The sequence below is a fragment of the Lissotriton helveticus genome, chromosome 7 (assembly GCF_964261635.1).
Source record: "Lissotriton helveticus chromosome 7, aLisHel1.1, whole genome shotgun sequence".
Lineage (NCBI taxonomy): Eukaryota > Metazoa > Chordata > Amphibia > Caudata > Salamandridae > Lissotriton > Lissotriton helveticus.
This window is the reverse complement of record NC_136068.1, coordinates 1,684,541,637-1,684,558,663: the sequence shown is the minus strand read 5'-3', so window position 1 is coordinate 1,684,558,663 and position 17,027 is coordinate 1,684,541,637. Positions and strand designations below refer to the sequence as shown.

General features: G+C 47.3%; 1 protein-coding gene across 2 annotated transcripts in view; it reads right to left on the bottom strand.

Annotated features, from left to right (window-relative positions):
- Positions 1-15,712, bottom strand: part of LOC144770659 (putative methyltransferase DDB_G0268948) — a 241,386-nt gene extending 225,674 nt beyond the window's left edge. Inside the window, exon 1 of one of the 2 annotated variants that reach the window (XM_078655368.1) lies at positions 15,574-15,712. The gene's annotated coding sequence lies outside the window, so the exon portion shown is untranslated. The remainder of the gene's footprint in view (positions 1-15,573) is intronic. The other variant, XM_078655369.1, reaches the window with a different exon arrangement.
- Positions 15,713-17,027: the final 1,315 nt, after the last annotated feature.

Here is a 17,027-nt window from a genome sequence, read left to right as displayed (position 1 = left end):
GGGAGGTGGGAGGCCTCGCTTGGCTCTCGCCAGTTGCCGTATTCCATACTTCAATGGCAGCATGGACATGACAGACCTGTACCTATACTATCTAGCCTCCCGGCTACTAGTCCTTCATGACTGATTCACTGGAGGATGGTCTGATCCAGCCTAAAGAACTAAGCTTAGGGACCTAGACTTCCATTGAATCCAATCCCTTATGTATGGATGCCCCATTCCCAAAGCACTCCCAATGGTGACTCGGCCCTGCGTCATACACAGTGGGAATCCAAACTGACCCAGCACACACCTCTCTGGCAGGGTACATGGCTGGCCAAAGTGAAGGCGTTGCGAGGGTTCAAGTCCTGAGATTACATTGGTATCTCACAACCAGATGACATATGGGTGGGAGAGCATTCATGGACATTTCAGGATTTGCAGAGCCCTTTGCCCTGCACACCTCACAATTTTACAGGTATTTACGGATGCGACATGCCCTGAACACACACATCTCAACAGGCACCACCCTCCCAGAGTTTAGCCCACTGGAGGGGCAGGTCATGATGAGAAACCTCGGGAGAGGAGGCATATTACGCATATACTGCACCCTCACAAACAGTGGCCCCACAACACTGGACTAGCTTGAACTTCACTGGGAAGGTTGGTAGGCCCCCTTGAGGAGGAAGATTGGCAGGTCACCCTTATGACCCCCAAAACCATCACTGCCTCCACCAGACTCATTCTGATCTACTACCTTCACACTGCATATCTTACCCTAGAACGACTACATAGAGCAGGGCTACATGCCTCGGCTGATTGTGCACGCTGCAGGTACCAACCAGCAGACTTCTACCATATGGTCTGGTCTTGCCCCAACCTCACACAATAATGGGAAAATATAGAATCTGAGCTCACACATATCCTGGGTTGGCATGTGCCTCACAAGCCTATGTGTCTCATCCTGGGTATTATGGACGGTTTAGATGGGACCCGAGCAGATAAATTGTTCCTGGGAACGGCCATCATGGTGGCCAAGTGTGACATCGCTATGGCCTGGACCCCCCCCCCCCTCCACACACACACACACACACAATAGCAAATGGCACTGAGGAGTGGACTGGTGTGCCGCTCAAGAGAAGCCCTTGTTTGAGGCCAGAGGCTGCCCTGCCAAATATCAGAAAGTATGGGGTAAATGGTCGGACCGAATGGGTCTCGCTATCCGCACGCCAAGCCTGTGTTGGGCTTTTAATTTATAGACCCCCGGGTCCCATAGGTCTTTTTTTCGAGGAACTGCAGGCTGTCCTTTCTGCACTTTGTTTAAAATCCGAACATTGCATATTGTTGGGTGATTTTAATTTACACATGGATGTTGGTAGTGATTTGGATGTTGTTAAGTTGTGGGACATTACAGCTCCTCTAGGGCGGTTACCGTATGTTTCTGTCCCCACACACAACAAAGGCCAGACTTTAGACCAAATTTTTTCTACAGCTGCGATCTGCGCATCCCCTCCAATCCCTGTCCTATGGTCTGACCACTTTGTAATACATTTTGTTATCTCTCCTGTCATCACTACTTCCTCCAGATCGTTGGAAGGCCCTAGAGGGACTGCTAGGGCTTTTCACCGGGTCTCTCCTGAAATGCTGGTATCTGCACTCTCCATACACCCTTGTCAACTGTCTGGTAGTTTAGAGGAAGATTTGGATCTGTTACATAGGTGGCTAGTGGATAGATTTGAGGAGTTAGCTCCCACGGCTACTTCTAGAAAATCCTGCAACCGCGCCTCGGCACCGTGGTTCACTCCTTCTCTTGGTGAGCTGCGCCGAGAGTGTAAAAAAGCTGAAAGGGCCTGGCGCCGTATGTATGATCCCAGTGACAAAAATAAATATAGGAACTCACGAAGCTCTATCACCGCCATATTATGGCTGGGAAAAAAGCTTATTATGACAAAAGAATTGAGGACGCGGCCAATAAGAGTAAAGAAATTTTCCGCGTTGTAAAAGATTTTATTTCCCCTACCTCGATATTACCATCCCACTCCCATACGGAAGCATGGGTCCATCAACTTGCAATCTTTTTCACCTCTAAAATTAAAGCTATTCAAGATACTGAACGTATGGGGGAAAAGTATCTGTATCTGAACACAGGCTCTCTCGGTTTCCATCCTTGGTAGTGGGAGGCCCCTCTCTGTTTGAGTTTCCTCCTCTGTCCCTACCTGCCTCTCTTGACCTTCTCACCCAGCTCAAGTCTGGCTCCCCGCAGGATCCCTGTCCCGCTAAATGCCTTGGAAAAGTAGCCCCGGTCTTAAACCCTTTGTTTAACCCGGTGCTCAACATGTCTTTAAGCACAGGGGTGGTTCCCCAGGCCTGGAAACATGCCTTGATCCTGCCGCTTGTCAAGAAGCCCAATTTGGACCATCTAATCCATGCTAACTATAGGCCGATCTCCCTTCTCCCGGCTCTGGCAAAGGTGGTTGAGAAGCATGTTCATATCTCCCTCTCTGACTACATTGAGAGTAATGACATCCTTCACGATACTCAGTCGGGTTTTCGCACCAACATGAGTACGGAGACCGCTCTCCTTGAAGTTACTGATGCCATCCGGGAAGTTCTGGATTTAGGTGGAAAGGCCATATTAGTTATGCAGGATTTGTCGGCGGCCTTCGACACCGTTCCCCATGACGGTCTCCTTTTAAGACTCTGGGAGATCGGATTGCGTGGAGTGGTGTTGAAGTGGTTCGAGTCATTCTTGGCCGGTCGCCGGCAAACGATCTGGGCGCCACCTTTCTCCGCCGACATGCCACCATTGGAGGTGGGGGTGCCTCAGGGCTCTATCTTGAGCCCCACCCTTTTTAATATCTACATGGCCCCCCTGGCGGCAGTGGCGGAGTCGGTTGGTGCCCAGATCGTATCCTACGCTGACGACACCCAGCTCCTTTTCACCTGCACTAAGGGCTCCGACTTTGATGGTATGCGGATCAGGGACTGTTTGAGAGCGGTCTTTGACTGGTTTAAACAGCACAGTCTGAAATGCAATTCCGATAAATCGGAATTGCTTTTCTTTGGCTGCCCCCCTGATCCGAGATGGAAGGCCTGGTGGCCTCCTGACATGCACCCTCCGGCAGATGCCTCTTCCAAGGCGAAGAATCTTGGCTTCCAGATTGATGATGGCCTTTCCTTTGGGCCTCAGATTCGCGAGCTCACCGGGAAATGCTTTGGCATTTTAAAAATGCTAAGGAAATTCCTTCCGATTTTGTCCCTGGAGCACAGAAAGACCACAGTACAGGCTTTGATAGGATTCCGCCTAGATTATGCTTATGTGCTCTATCTGGGATTGCCAAAATTTCTTCTTGCGCGCCTTCAGCTAGTGCAGAACTCCTCTGCAAGGGCCATTTTTGGCCTTCATCGAAGAGCGAGTGCACCGGAGCTGCTTAAAAGGCTTCACTGGCTCCCTGTTGCGAGACGGATTACCTTTAAGGCGCTGACTCTCGCCTTTAAGGCGCTTCATCTTGCAGGGGCCAGATACATCAGAAGGCGTCTTGCCTTTTATCTGCCCTCTAGAACTTTGAGATCAGCTTCTTTGGCCATGGCTTCTGTTCCTCCCATTAGACGGGCTAGAATTGGAGGTCGCTCTTTTCGATACTTGGCACCACGGTGTTGGAACTCCCTGCCCGTCTCCCTTAGGAAAATCAGCAATTTACTGGTTTTCAGGAAGGAACTGAAGACATGGCTTTTTACCCAGTAATTTTTTTCTGTTGCTCTGCATCTGCCCTGGATTTTCTCTCCTTCGGGTCTTTGTCAAAGCGCCGGGACACTTCACGGAGTAGTCGTGTGCTATAAAAGAGCCAAATTAACATAACATAACATAACATAACAGAGGGCTCACGGGAATAGCTCCCCGCCTCCAGCAGACTGTTTGTTTTTTTACCATGTTACATGCTCCCTCGCTGTGCATACTTGACACTTTAGCTATTGACAACCTGTTTGTGTTTTAGATGTGAACCTGTGTACTGTGATGTTGCTACTAACCTTCTCTTTGTGTTATCAAGATCAATAAAGTTGATTATTAAAAAAAGGTCTTTGAAACAACTCTTTGTGTTACTCTGCGTCAAGAGGGCATTCCATGTGTGTACATAGGTGTTCCCACACTAACACACAAACCCTAGCTACTAAAACAAACACCAATTAAATGTTCCTGTGAGGGGTAGGATCAGTACTGATATGCATGAGACAGGCTTCTGTCTAGACTGGCATAGTGGGCTAAAAACGATGGACAAGAATGCTGCACAGAGTGACGGCCAGTTAGACTATTTGCAAACATCCTGCCCATCACGTTCTAGATGTTTGCTATAACACCCTCGGTGGGCATGGGTTTGCCCAGACATGGGTCCCTTTCTCGCTCTGCTGAAGGATCTAAGTTATACTTTATTGACAATGCTTAACAGGTCCTGAAATTAGTCTGGTGTTGCTTGTTTCCCTTCTGGAGTAGGCATTTTCTAGTAATTCATGATTGATTTTTCCAATGAGGGGAGAAAGCAAGCCCCTATCTAAAGTGGAACAGTGTAAAAACTACGGTTAGGTAGGATACCCAGAGTGATTGCTAGTGGGTTAGACTATTTGCAAGCATCCCATGAGAGCCAGTAAAATGTGTTTGGCAGCAAACTTATGTCTGCCTTGTCAGGATTCTATGTGCACATCAATATCCAGCTTGTGAGTTTTAGGGAACCTAAGCGAAAGGGTCTGGTAGTTTGATAGCTGTCGTAGGACACGGAGGCTTGAGAGAGGCCCCAGCTGCAGGCCATCCATTCTCCTGTGACCATTTCTAACCACCACACCAGTCTGTATATACCTTACAGAGGGAGGAGATCCCTACAGTAGGCACATGCCCCAGCATCCTCTTTTTTTGCTGCCAGCGATATGCTTGTTGTGTGTAGGGTAAACATCTATTGTGTCTGCCTGTGATATACCTGTTGTTTGAGAGATACGCTTCCATTGCGCTGCCAGTGTTATATTTCTTCTGTTTCTGAGGGAATGTTGCTTATTTTGTACCTTTTCTACATGTGCAGGACGGCAATAATGCTGCTACCACTTGTATGTGTTCTATGTTTCACTGTAGCTCTTACAGTCTGTGTTCTGCTATTTGAGAATGTGCGTATTTGTGACGTTTACCCCGGGGCACTTGTGTGTGTTACACACTGATGGGCACGGCTGAGATGTGTGAGCCAACAGTGAAAGCAGAGTAAAGGATAGGGTCGAGCTTTAAGAGCCTGTGCACGAGCCAATCCCGTGAAAATGCATGCCTTGTAAAACATGAAACAAACATAACATTAAAACTATGACAAAGTGTCTTCAAAAAAGAGCAGATTACATGACTGCATTGAGAAGTATTTCTTAAAAGTGAGGGTTTTTAAACAAATTCGAGAAACATTCCTGTCTCCACTCTGATAACAATGCTACATGTGAACTAAGGCAAATCAGCGGTCACGTGTACCCTGTATGTGGCCTAGATCCTAATTGTAAATGGAGCAACAGTATAGTCCATTAAATCAAACACAAGAGAGGTTTTTGGAAAGCCCACATCCAGAGCTCATATTTGAAGGTGCTCCCATATAAACTAATTAACAAAAAAGGAGGCTAAGTGAAATGAAGTATTTCCCTAGGATCACACAGCGAAGCTGAGGTTGATGACTTTCCATTTTCACCCTCTGCAGTTCAACCACTGGATGGGCATCTCTTTCTCACATTGAAGGTTAATGTTTTGTCCTTAATTCTTGAAGTACAAGATGGAGCATGGGTGAGAGGCAGGAATTACATTTTATTTGTGGCACAGTTTCACATAGCGCAAACCTTGACTGAGGACATAAGAGTGTTTCAAAACAAAGACTGTTACACTTTTTTTGGGCCTAGGGAGGTTCACTGTGATTTACAGGATGCTGAGCCGAGGCTGGAATTTGAGCCTGGCTTTCAATGTTGCTTGGTCAGCAGCTGTAGCTACTAAACTACATCACCTCCCTTGAACACTTGGCTCATTTTGGCTCCAGGTTGCAAGAGGACCTTGAGCTTAGCCGGAGCTAGCCTCTTGACTCGAGGTCATGCACGGCTGAATGCCATATTTGCTGTCCTGTGCAAGTTTAAACGTGAACAAAAATATATTAACTTACAACATTCTGCCACCATTGAACATTGACTAGCAGTGGCAGTCGCTGCAAAACTCAAGTGAGGTGGGGTGGGGGCGGCATACAGGGGTTTAGGGAAATAATATATATATTTTTTAAAACCTTACCTCTCCTGCCACAGACGCTGCCAGGAGCCTCGGTGCTCCTCTTCTCTCCTGCTGGTGTCCCAGCAGTCTCTGGGACACCATCACAGGCTCCCCACGCAATCCTGGTGCATGAGAGCAGCACCAGGATTGTTCTGAGCGGCCTCTTTTGCCACTCTGACATTGTCTGGGATTCTGTGCCGTTTCTTCAGCCCAGCTTTGCAACCCAGCAGGGTTAAAGAACACTAAGTGTGCGCTAAGACAGCAGGCCAAACAGACAGGCACACTTTACAGTGCACCTACCACTCCTCCTCTCTTCCATGGCCTTGCCCCGCCCAAGACTCCCTGGGTCAGTCAGTCAGTGGCAAGAAATTATAATCTTGTTTTATTATCATTTTATTTTTCACTGACTGACTCAGTGGGGCAACGCTTCTCCGTCATTATGGAGGAGCCGCCTCTGTTCACTTGTTAAACTTTAACGTGCATCTCTTTGCTACAATTCCGGTGTAGCGACTGAGTTGAGTGTTGCTTTCTGCTGTCTACAGCGCCGGGATGCCCCCGGGTTACTGAGCGCGGTATACATTTTATATTATAATAATAATAATAATAACAATCACCGTTCGGCTCTTTTAAGATGAGAAGGAACTGTCTATCACAGCTCCCTAGATCAGGGATTGTCAGACACCGCCCTCAGCTAAATCTCATTCTAGTCGAATTTGCAACTGGACTCAATGCAGTAACAGCCAGAGCACACTGCAATACCTTATTCCCCTGAAACCTAATTGTACTGCAGCAATAACATCTTCCAACCAAGAAGCTTGTTGAAACAGATATCCTGGGTGTGGTTTCCCCTCCCCCACAACATTTTTGCCTTCCAGCCTCCTGTTTTTTGATGACTTAGTTTATGCTGGCTTTAGGACTCTGCACACTTTACCACTGCTAGCCAGTGCTAAAGTACTTATGCTCTCTCCTTTAAAGATGGTAACATTGGCTCACACCCAATTGACACAATTACTTACTTGTAAGTCCCTGGTTAAGTGGTACTACATGTTCCCAGGGCCTGTAAATGTAATGCTACTTGTGGGCCTCCAGCACGTTTTGTGCCACCTACTGAAGTAGCTTTGTAAAAATGTTTCAGGCCTGCCATTGCAGCTTGTGTGTGCAGTTTTAAACTGATATTTTGACCTGGCAAAATAAATCTTTTGCAAGTCCTAAATCCTACTTTTTAATCCATATAAGCCAACCCTAGGGTAGGCCCTAAACAGCCAAAGGGTTGGGTGCAGAGTATTTAAAAAGTTGGACATGTACTTTTAAGTTTTTCATGTCCTGGTAGTCAAATACTCTTAAAGTAGTTTTTCTCTACTTCAAAGCCTACCTCTCCCATAGGATAACATTGGGTCACCTTTTAACATGTAATGAATGTTGAATTTCAATTGGGAGCAAGGGAGAATGTCAAGTTTGGTATCCACATTTTTTTTATTTAAAACCTTCTTTAATGGTAGAGTCAGATTTTAAGTCACAATTCTGAAAATGACCATTTTAGAAATTATGCATGTTAATATCCAAACAATTAGGTGCCTTCAGCCTGTATGATGGGTCACTTGACTAGGTGTAGCAGGCAGTCGGTCTCGGTCTATTGCTCACAGACAGTGAGACAAAGGAGGACTTGATGTTGGCAGGATGGGCCATCTCTGACTTTATGAGAGATAGGAGCGATCACCTACAATACTTGCACATCACAAAGTCTTTGCCTGAGCACATTCATTAATGGGTTTGATACTAGCCTTCTGTGCTCCCAGGCCAGCTGGGTCCAGGGCAGGGAGGAAGAACATTTCAGACTCCTCTGTGGGTAGAAACCTCCAGAACCTTCACCCACTTCAAAGATGGCACCAGGTATATATATTGGACCCTCAGACCCAACTCTTCGGTACACCTCTGGCCCTGTGGAAGACACAGAAGGACTGTTCTGCTGCTCTGCAAGAAGGACTGCTTCTCTGCTCCCTTAGTGAGAAGGACTAGACCTGCATCTCAAACCCAGAAGCAGAGTGGCTCCAAAGGCTAGTATGCTAGGCTCTTGATCAGAGCCTCAGAGACAGAAAAGGGTCTAACCACCATAAACACAGACCCTGGACTCTGCTCTGAGTCTTTTTCCCCCTCCCTCCCACCCTTTCCCCAAGTCTCAGGCACTGAGAAGCGAGCCTGAAGGTATTCTGCCAGCCCAGCTGTGGTCCAAGCAGAACCAATGCAGCACCTCACTGCTCCACATCACAACTCCCGCTGCGCAGTGCATCCCCTACACAGGATCCATCAGCTCTACGGAACAGATGCTGTGCGATGCCTCCTCTATGCAGGGCCCCGCATCGAAGCCCTGCAATGCCTCATAACCACCACTACACAAAGCCTTCTCGATTCAGGACTGCGCATTGCAGCGTCATAGCACCATGTAATCACTGTTCCACGATGCATCCTCGATGGAGGACCTCGAATTGCAGCCCACTAGAACAACCTCTACGCGACACATCCTCCACACGGGATGGCGTAACGCACCGTAACCCAGATTTAAAGTACTTTTTTCAGTGGGCATACTGTAGTATCTTGATAACTTGGAATAAAGCATCACTAAATATTACTCAACGTGTGGACTTCTCATCATTACACATACGTTCGTCCCTGAATCCAGCCCATGTTATATCGTGGTTGGCCTGAACTTGTGACTTTGCCCCGGTCCGACACAACAAGATAAAGTAGGTGCTTTGTGCTTCTAAGCACTGTTTGCACTTAAATCTTTAAAATTATATTTCTCTAGTTCTACTTATTGGGTTTTTGTCATTTTGGTGTCAAATAGTTTTTTACATTTTAATCTTTTGTGGGATTTTTCTAGTGATATGTTTTCACTTTATTACTATTTCAAGTGTGGCATAAATATTTTAGTCTAGAGGCTAATGCACCACCATGTTGTTTTGTGGAATGTATAGTAAAACTCAGGTTGATAGCTTTTTCAAAATTCTTATACGGTTAGTGGTTGCTCCTAGGGGTGACAATTCCGTCCTGGGCGAGCGTCTGCAGTATTCAATCAGTGATATGTGCTTCCAAGCGTTGCTTAGTTACATCCCCCTTAGGTCACTCCGAATGGTATCTTAATATATTTCCAATACGCTAAATAAATCCCAAAAGTTGTGTTTCATTCAAACAGAAATTCCTTTATTTTTTCTTCATTTTTCTTTCATTTCGATTATTGTCTCCTTTGGAGCATCATTTTTTACATTAAAGACGCTTTCCTTATCATTGTAATTCTCCAATGCATTTCGAGCATGAACTGCTCTTCATCAGGGAGATCAATCTAGGATTTTAATACAAAGTAATGCATGAATAATACAAGACTTAGCGCATGAACCATGTATATAGCATTAATTTACTTGACTGTATTAGCCGGGAAACATGCTTTACAACGCAACTTTTACCACGCAGTGCCTTTACGACGCAACTTTTACAACGCATTGCGCTGGGGGGCGCTCTAGGATAGGGAATAGATTTAATTTACTATCCAACACCTTCCCTACTATCCACGGGGACTGGAGTTGGAATAGTAAATTAAACTATTCACTATCCAGCACCCCAAAGCGCTATGCGTTGTAAAGGCATGCGTTGTAAATACCGCGTTGTAAAGGCATGCGTGGTAAAAGCATGCGTTGTAATGTCATACATCCGTATTAGCCTATTCATACAATTAAATGAGTGCCTGCGTTTTTAAACTGGTGAACTCAGTGAACATAGGAGATGTGAATTGAAAAATAGTGTGATCATAAGGGCTTACGGTGCATTACTGGTTCCTTATTTTAGTCCCAAGAATTGTGTGTTTGTGTTTAAGGGTGAACTCTAGGGGTATCCGGTACCAATATATAAGCCGAAGGTGAATAACCACAGTAAACTGTGGTTATTCACCATCGGCTTATATATTGGTACCGGATATATACTGATACACATAACACTGATTGCATAAATATTTTACACATTCCTTCTAAGTTAAGCCTGCTGCTTTTGAGCCAAGCTACCGCAAGATTAAGCATAGTTCAATTTGAGGTTTGCTTGCGTTTCACACTGACATTACTGTGGTGGATGCTCGAGTTGAGGTCCAGCCCCCTAAATCAGTAATACAAATCCTTACAAAGGTCTGATTAACTTTTGCAGAATTCAGCTACTATTTTCATTCCAATTCGACATATTGTTATATTTTAAGAGAAATGTAAATCAATTAAAGATTTTGTGTATCCATTTCATAAAAATTGACCGTTTTAACTACGTAACCCCGAGCACCAAGTAATCCTGCTCATAGGACCTACTGAGACGTACACAGTGTACCAAGTTCTGCCAAGCTGGTAACCTCACTTATGTGTGACATTTAAATGTTTGCCTTGTGCTTGTGTGACATTTCATTGCTTTAAATGACACTTAGGGCCTCAATATGAGTGTTGCAGTCCACGGACCACCAGACTCACAGTGGCGGTCCAGCCACCACTGCACCAGTGATCCCCCCACCCCATTATAAGTTGAGCGGTCAGACCGCCGTTGCCACATGGCAGCCACCAGGGTCCCGCCGCTCCCTGGCAGTGGTACGGTGGACAGGGCCTGAGTAATATACTGGTGGTGCCGCTGCTGCAATGCTAAGCACATTAGGAGTTTCAGGACTACCAGTGGTGTCGTGGAGGTCTTTTAGCCATGAAAAGGTTGGCGGTCCTGAAATAAAGGGGGCCATCTATAGACCCCTGTTGCCTATTTGCTTTGGGTATGCATACAGGGGGACACAACAGTGATACTCTGTTGTGAGCGGAACACTGCAGGTATGTTATGTGCTAACAAGGAACACACATCCCTTCAATGTAGCACAAAGTCAGATTGCACAGCCTGAGAGTGTTGCACCTGCGATGGGTGATGAGTACATTATCAGATTGCAGGCAGCAGCTATTTGAATCCTGCAGGACACAGAGAGGCTGAGTATACAAAAACTGAGCTGGGCGCTTACCACCAGTAAAAAAGGCAGCTCCCTGCTCTGTCCTGCTTTACTGCAGTCTGTCAAAAGAGAATAGCGCAGAGACAACTGAAAGCAGCACAGCTTGACAGCCTTACAAATGGAGCGGCTCTCACACTCTAAAAGGCTCCTTATTCAACAGCCATGCCACCCAATGCAAGGTGGACCCCAAACAAAGCCAGCAAGCATCACTAAAACACATAACATGCCAATTTGCAATATGTATCCAGCCCTGTTTTTTTTTAACTTTGCATTCTGGTACTTGCCTGCCACATTATAATTGGATTCTAACAAAGACGAGGAGTGGAGGGTCTAAGGGAGTTTCAAGACCTGCCCAGGCTATCATCCCCTGATAGTCATACTGTAAAGTACACAAAACCTGGGGGTCTAGAAAGAGAGTCAACTATGTACTCTAAACTCATAAGACTGAAAGCCATAAATGTGCAAGGTAAGTAACCATAGAGTCTTACTCAGGATAGGTAACCCAACGAATCCAACCACTAGCAAAAGTAGGTGAGACCCAAAGTCCAGAGATGGATTCCCATCATAGTCTTGTAGTTATTTAATGTTATCATCTGGTCATCCAAAGGTTGGGCTTGTGTGTCTCTAGATCATTGAGACTGCTTCCAGGCCCACCATATAGGACTGGGATCAAGCCCACGATTACCTGTAGTCCATGCGTGTGATCACTAAATGGGACCAAGGGCAGTGCAAAAAGTGAGTGTGTGTAAGGTAAGGATTAAAAGTAGAATAGAGAACGAACAGCAAGGAAACTTTAATAGCTGTAAGCCTCTTCCAGATTAAAAACAAGAACAGCGCAAAAAAAGCAGTGTCAACCAATAACTGCTTGTGGGCCGACATGTTTCTGCCAAAAAAGGGGGGGCTGCCTCACAAGGCTTCCTTCAGGGCCTCTGTTCTAATAAAAAAAATTGCCACTGCTAGTGCGTACTACAAACACAGAAAACAATATAAACTGTGGATAAAGCAAAAACATAAAGGATATGTGTTACTATTCCTCCATGTCAAGTGGTGTATCGTTCACCCATAATGACTGGGGCTATTACCTCACCTCGCCTGGACCAAGCTCAGGATAAGGGAGGCCACGCTCTCTCCATCGTTGCCTCAGACGGTACCCAAGGTTGAGGGAGGCATTATAATTGGAAACATATTACAAGCAAGAGATTGCAAAGGTAAAAAGATAGTGCTTGATAAGCTACTCATGCTGGACAGTCAGACATTGGAGAGCGCTAAAAACTGCAAAGCGTCACTTATGTTCAGGAGGAATTTCTACAATACTTGAGAAGCAGGATAGAAATATCTCACTCAAACTGAAAAAGGTATCAATGAATAACTGGCAAAGACTAATTAATTACAAAATTCTTCATCAAATTGATCACCCCTAAAAGTCCACATGAAAGTGGGGTGTGGGAGATGAAGAGACTTGCAGGTGCTGCCATAAGCTTGACACGATTTTATGTACCAGGCCTGGGCCTGGGAATGCCGTAAGGCAGCAAGTACTTATTATGGTGGGCAGGGACTATTGATAACGTACCTATGGTGGCTGCAGTAACTTTCTACACATTGCCCCTGCTGACGTTTTGGTCTATGTGGCAGAAACACAAGTGAAGGTAAGCAGGTTTGGGGTATTGCTCTGTTCGTGGCAAAGAGGCAAATGGCGATACATTGGGGTTGAGGGATGGGCTACAGGGAACCGGACAGAAGGAGGGATCTCATTTTGTGTTAAATATGCAGTAGAAGTATATGGGAGGCTGCTGCCACGCTCCGCTAGGCCAAAACATAACTGGGACCTACAAAAGTCCAGCGTGTGCTGCTGCATACACGCGCCTGGTTAGTGCGATGTGCCTGTTGGGACAGACCTTGGCTACTAGTTGCTGCCATCTGGCAAGGTGCACTGTAACTGTCACCTACCTTTTAAAAAGTAATTGTTAGAGAACACTTCCGTAGCGCCTTTGTAGTGCCTTTCTGTGTACTTGCCAAATGTAACTGAAGTTAAACAAACATAACCATAGGTACCAGGCTTGCAACGTCCAGTGGGATGAAAGGGCTTCAGCCCCCCCCCCCCCCTCCTTCGCCAGTGTCAGCCCGAGCTCCTGAAGCTCGAGCTGTTGTGGGCTCAGCTGGGCAGTGTCTGGATTCTTATCTCCGGCACGCCCACATTTTTCACAGGTCTCTATGGACCATTTGCCTATTTACATACCTTAGTTAACTGGTTACAGAGGCTTTGTTTTTTTTCTTGTTTCAGTACCCCTTAGGCCCCCACCCTGCCTATTCCTTACATTGTATTTTACATTTACTGCCGTAGTGTGAGAAAGCATTTCATGAAAAGGAATATTAAGTAGGGTTGCCAAAAGAAAAATGACAGGCGTGTTGTTTTAAGAGTCTGCAAACTCACAATTTAGACATTTAGGGGCCCATTAGGATGGCGGGGGATTGCCCCTGCCAGGATGGTGGTAGCCACCGCCGGCCTGGCGGGGGCAATCCGCCCGCCATCCTCACATAAATGACCCCCCGCCATATTAGGATGGCGGGTGGGACCACGGTGGACGGAAAGACCGTCCGCAGCTTTTCCGCCCCGTCGCCTTGCGGCCGGGGCGGAAAAGGTTTAATATGGTGGCGGTTCTATTAGACACCGCCAGCCGTATTACAATGGGCTTAGTTAGATGCCTTTCCGTGGCGGCGATGCCACCACTGAAAGGCATGCAGTCTTCTCTTTGGGGGCCCCCTGCGGGCCCCCAGAGTGAAGGAGAGGTGGGGGGTGCACACGGGGGGTCCCTGCGGGACCCCCCAGAATTTGCATATACAAAGAGGCAGGCACCACGCGGTGCCTTCCGCTTTGTGTTTGCAAATGCATACATGCATTTTTAGCATTGTGGCGGGCGGTGCTGAGAGCACCGCCCGCCACAATGTTAAAAATGAGGGATGCGCCCGCCACTGTGGCGGGCGCCTCCTAATCCCCACGACGGGACCCCCGCCCTTATGGCGGGCGGTCCCAATCCCCGTGAGGATGTCGGGCGGGCAAAGTCCACCCACCATCCTAATGCCCCCCTTAATAGGGTTATGCATTCATTCGTCCCACTCTGCACTTACATACGCACCATATGGTCACCTCACTGACCCTGCAGTCACTCCTCTTACCCTACTCTCAACTGTCACATCGCTCACTGTGCACTCACTTGGGTACTCCTACCACCCCCACAGTGCAAAGGATTAATATGCCTGCCACAAAGAATGTGTACCATTTAAATCACAGAAATGAGTGCGAGTGTACTTTAGTAGTGCTATAAAAAATGAAATGTTGTCATAAAGGTTCCATTGAGAGAGGAGGTGCATTGTTGGTACTGAGGTAATTCATAGAAAAGGAGAAAATGCGGGAGGGGGTGCCCCAAAAAAATGTTGCACCTGGCTGGGAGTGTTAGCGCCCTGCCCGTCTGGTTGCCCCCCTGATATGTAGACAATACCTTGTTGCTACTGGGTTAAAATCAATGCCTAACGGTATATATTAGGCTGTAATTTTATTTCTCCGCAAGATGAAAAACAGAGGTAAAAAAAAACTGTTCTGCTTTTGCTGCTTCCTTTCCTTCCCGTATCACAAACGTATATGCCTTTCTCTGTGCCTGAGCTCATCAAGGCTGAGTGGGATTGAGAGCGACAGCACTCAAGTTCTGACCTGAGCTGTACAGTGCATCCGTGTGGAAGGTTGTACGAAGGTCGACATATGTGGCTGCCAAAGGAAACCCGAACATCCTTTCTACCTATGGGCGGTGGCAAGGTTCAGCGATCAACACCTGCAAAGAAATGTTGTCAGCCCTTTTAGATGAGCCCTCCCTCTTCACATCTTTTAACATATGAATCTTATGAGACCTATTTTAACATCCTCTTTCCCTATTCACACGACTACTTTTGTCTTCCCCTTCTAATCTCTGCCATTTCTCTTTTGGCTGCCTCGCCTCGTCAGCCCATCATCTTTTCTCTGGCTATCTTTGGAGCAGCGGAACAAGGTCAGCAAACTATCCCGTGATTGTGGACAAATCTTTTACTCTCCTCGTGCCTAAAAAAAAAATATAGCTTCGTATAAAGTAATCGGTGCTCACGTAAAGCACTCCAAAACCTGCAGGGCGAGATACACGAATAAAAACACTTCACTCCCTGCATTCATCTCTTCTCTCCGCCTTAAGCAACCAGAGGGACGTCTCCCAAAGTAAGGCGTAGTGGAGGCGGTCATGTGCCCCATGCTTTGACATATTGGGAGACACACGTCCGTCCTCAACAGCTCAGCCAAGCCCCAGCTCACCTCAGCGCAGGACTGTCTCTGGCGGCTGGATCCGTGTCCTGTCACTCAAGGAGCCCAGCTAGAACAGCAGCAGATCCTCAGTTCTCTCTGCTGCCTGGGGGTCAACATCCATCCTCCGGACGTACCGAATGAAATACAAGCGCTGTAGCCCGTCGAAAGAGGCCCAGAACACCGCCAGCCCCACATAACGTTGGCGAGAGGCTACACGTGTTCTTGAAACTGACGGGAACATTAAGCATGTTGCTTTCTGAAACTAGTAGGGCCCCGATGTAGGTAAAATAGATTTACCGATTTTTAATTACCGAATTTTACCGATTCGGTAATTAAAAATCGGTAAATCTAAGGGGTGGATATGTAGGAACATCCAGATGTTCCTTTTACCGAATCGGTAAATATCTGTACAGTCCTGCCAAGCATCACGCAACAGGCGTGACGCTCACGCATTTCAGTGCGGTGATCCGCATCACCGCACTGAACTGCATTGTCACGCATTTTCAACCTGTGACAGGAGCGCCAGCGGCGCTCCTGTGCCCAGGCTCTCTCTGTGTCCTGAGAGAGGTGCTGCCAGCCGCCCGAGTTCCTAAACAGTTAACTGACTCTGCTGCAGTTCTCAGCTCTGAGCGCGGCGCGTTACAATGTATCTGTAATTCATGGTGCGGGCGGCGCCAGCGCGGCTACTCAGACGCTGTCCTCACAGTCAGCCTGCAGGGGGGCCGGGCTGCTCTGAGTCAGATACTCAGCTGTCAATCACCGTGTGGGCACCAGGGGGCCGGGATTAATCCGGATGTGCCGGCCGGGATAGTGCCCTCACGTCCGGAGGAAGTAGGTAGGGGGTTAAGTGCTGCAGAAGTGGCGGGGGATTAGCGAGTGCAGGCTGGGCGGCACGAGACGCTGTCTCTCTGAGCGCCATGATGGCCGTGCGCCCCGCTTACACTGCAGCTCGCACCTTGACCATCTGACATCCTGCTGGCTCAGAGAGGGCGCTCAGTGGGGAGTTTATTGTTGAGGAACCTAGGCTCTAAGGCGGCCGTAAATGATTATGGGGCAGGCAGCTCTGTTGCTTGATGGCCCGGCCCCACTGCTGTGTAGGCCATTATAATCAAGGCCGCAGCATTCTTCACTTAAAATATCCGAGCCGGCCGAAGAGAGAATTGTGCAGTGACGGGTACGGAGAGCGCCATGACTGACCGTCACTGTCAGGTCCGCCCGGTCTCCGTGAGGGCAGCAGCACTCAGCCTAGACCGAAGTATAAGGCATTCTGCCGTGGGGGTAGCTCACTCGTAGCATGAGCGCCCAGCAGCCATGTTGCAGTGCAAGTCACCGTCCGACGTGCCAATCATGCAAGTTCCGGCTGAAAATGATCATAGTAAGTAGACAGTTCCTTGTTTCAGCCACTTGCCACTCTTTCAGTGTTAACCACAATATGGTGTCAGTTTTAACACAATTGTCAATAT